Consider the following 3,470-nt stretch of genomic DNA (forward strand, 5'->3'; position numbering starts at 1 on the left):
TATATACACAATGAAGTGTTACTCAGCAATAAAAAAGAATGAAATCTTTCCATTTGCAACTACATGGATGGAACTAGAGGGTATTATGCTAAGCAAAATGAGTCAGAGAAAGACAAATATCATATGACTTCACTCATATGAGGATCTTAAGATACAAAACAGATGAACATAAGGGAAGGGAAGAAAAAATAATATAAAAACAGGGAGGGGAAAAACATAAGAGACTCTTAAATATAGAGAACAGAGGGTCACTGGAAGGGTTTAGGAGCGGGGAGTGGGCAAATGGCTAAGGGGCATTAAGGAATCTACTCCTGAAATCATTGTTGCACTATATGCTAACTAACTTGGATGGAAAACATTTTTTAAATGTGTCATAACATTAATTAGTACCAGAAAAAATTACCATTTTTTAAACGACCTGTCAGGCACTGTTTTAATTTTTATTTTATTTTTTTAAAAGCTCAGATGTTTTTGGTTTTTTAAAAATTTTTTAATGTTTTTTTATTTATTTTGATACAGAGAGAGACAGAGCATGAGAGGGAGAGGGGCAGAGAGAGAAGGAGACACAGAACCGGAAGCAGGCTCCAGGCTCTGAGCTAGCTGTCAGCACAGAGCCTGATGCGGGGCTCGAACCCACGAATGTGAGATCTGACCTGAGCCGAAGTCGGAGGTTTAACCGACTGAGGCGCCCAGGTGCCTCTGTCAGGCACTGTTTTAAACTCTAGTTATACAGCAATGAACACAAAAAAATTGGTTAGTAGAGTTATTTATTTACTATTTTCAATTACCCATGCCTTATGATGAATTCATATTACCATGGTCAGACAACTCCTTCACCCAGAGCTAGCCCTCCAGGTTGCAGAACTCTTGCCTGGGGAAAAATTCATCTTTACAGTACAAGATTCTTTTTTTAAAGTTTATTTATTTGTTTAAGTAATCAATAAACCCAACATGGGGCTTGAACTCATGACCCTGATATCAAGAGTCTCATGCTCTTCTGACTGAGCCAGCCAGGTGCCCCTCGGGCAAGATTCTTGTATCTTTTCTCCCAACTCACTGATATAAGCATTAATAATGAATGGAAAGAATATAGGGAGGACGATGTGGTAACACCAGAGAGCAAAGTAATGATACTGAAAGAGACCATTTATTGAATAGTCTGTTTGTGCTAGACACTCTGATCAGACTTTTGCAAAATTATCTCACTGAAGTCTCATAAGAATCATGGGATTCAATTATTATCATTATCTACATATATTATTTATATACATACTCATATGTATTTACATATATACATTATTTACATATATCAGGCAACTACAGTGCAGAGATGCCATGCATGTTGTCCAGGATCACACAGTCAGTAAGTGGCAGAACCAGAATTCAATACTGACATTTCACAGCTATGTCTTTGGATAACTGAGGAGATGAATACATGGGAGATATTAAGAAAAGGAAGAAAACTGTGATGAGTTGGCCAGAAATATGATTAAGCTGGTTCATAAAGGCTATCTTCAGTTGCTTGCTAACTTCTGATTTAAAGTATTGTGGAACAGATACATAGATGTACAGACATACATAAAATGTACCCTAATCTGGCTCCTGTTGATTGTCCACATTTCATCCTGGAAAAAATAAAAAGTGAATGTGGTCAACCAATGGCCTCTGTTCTCAATAAAGAACTCTTAAAACACCTCACTGTGAGCAGTAAAACTTCCTGGTGAACTCTGCAGGATAAACTTATTGCAAAATGTACTTGCAGATAACTATATGAAATAGTATTCTCAATAAGGCTGTTAGTTAATTCAACAAAATGTTGGAGGATATTTAATAAAGATAAAGTTTGGCTTTTAGAATGGCTGATCATCCTGCATCATACATTCTAAAGGTAAGTAGATAGCCAGTTCAGTTGTCTTTCAAGACTGATTTTGGATCATGGCAGTTAAAGCATGTGAAGAGCACATACACATGAAAAGAACTCCATTATTTAAAAATATATTTGCTTCTAGTGCTTCTATGCATGTTTTACATAGTTATAGTTATTATCATATATGTAACTTTAATTCCGATATTTCACCTAACATATTGCAAGTATTGACTATATCCCTCCATGTAAAATAGTCATGTAAGAGGCACCTGGGTCGCCCAGGTGGTTGAGTGTCAGACTTCAGCTCAGGTCATGATCTCATGGTTTGTGAGTTTGAGCCCCACCTCAGGTTCTCTGCTGTCCGTGAAGAGCTCACTGTAGATCCTCTGTCTCCCTCCCTCTCTCTCTCTCTGCTCCTCCCCACCTTTCTCCCAAAAATAAATAAACATAAAAAATAGTCATATAATATTCATTATATAGATGTGGCACTGTTTTGCCTAACCATTTTTTTAATTGAAGCTTTCAGTTGGGAGGGATGGTCTACATCTTCCAATATTTCACTAGACAGGGGGGTTGTTTCTTTTTTTCTTACATATTTGCACTGATAAGAAGACAATATATTTTGGGATATCTCATTTATTCAACAAATATATATTTTGACCTCCACAATGTGGTAGGCATTGTTGGATGGTCAAGAATAGGATCTTTCTTTCTGCAAGTAATTGTGGCAATGTGGAATGTGATACCTGCCACAAAAGAGCTCCACAGTGTATTGAGAACAGAGAAAGGAGTAAGGGAAGTTCATGGAGTGAGGGGGATGTGAACTAGAATTTAAAGGATGGCAAAGGGTTTAGAATTCATTCCATGACTGGCAGCCTATATCTACCCCTCCCCTTTATCCATTTTGTCCATTCCCCTCACCACTCTGGCAGCCACCAGTTTGTTCTCTGTATTCATGAATCTGTTTCTGCTTTTTGTTTGATTGTTTTTGAACCTCAAGTATCTTAACTGCCTACCAATACCAAGCCAAAACTCTTTCAAGAAAGACAACAAAATTGAGAGACTCAACAATAGAACATCCAGTAAAACAATTAGCATAATTCCAAAGAAGCAGGGAAATGTGACCAGTAGGCAGAGAAAATGAGGCAATAAAGGATACCAGCAATATTGCAGAATAGGAAACCCAGACCCTCCTGGATCCCCCATGGAGACAAGGATTTTTTTTTTAAATAGTTTATTGTCAAATTGGTTTCCATATAACACCCAGTGCTTCTCCCCACAAGTGCCCCCCACCATGACCATCACCCCCTTCCTTCCTCCCCCTCCCCCTTCAGTCCATGGTTCGTTTTCAGTATTCAGTAGTCTCCCTTTATCTGTGTCCCTCACTCTCCCCTACTCTCTTTCCCCCTTCCTTTCCCCATGGTCCCCTGCCAGGTCTCTCCTGTTAGACCTATGATTGCAAACATATGGTATCTATCCTTCTCTGCCTGACTTATTTCGCTTAGCATGACTCCCTCAAGGTCCATCCACTTTGCTACAAATGGCCATATTTCATTCTTTCTCATTGCCATGTAATACTCCATTGTGTATATATACCACATCT

Source organism: Suricata suricatta, chromosome 10, assembly GCF_006229205.1.
Source record: "Suricata suricatta isolate VVHF042 chromosome 10, meerkat_22Aug2017_6uvM2_HiC, whole genome shotgun sequence".
NCBI classification, from domain to species: domain Eukaryota; kingdom Metazoa; phylum Chordata; class Mammalia; order Carnivora; family Herpestidae; genus Suricata; species Suricata suricatta.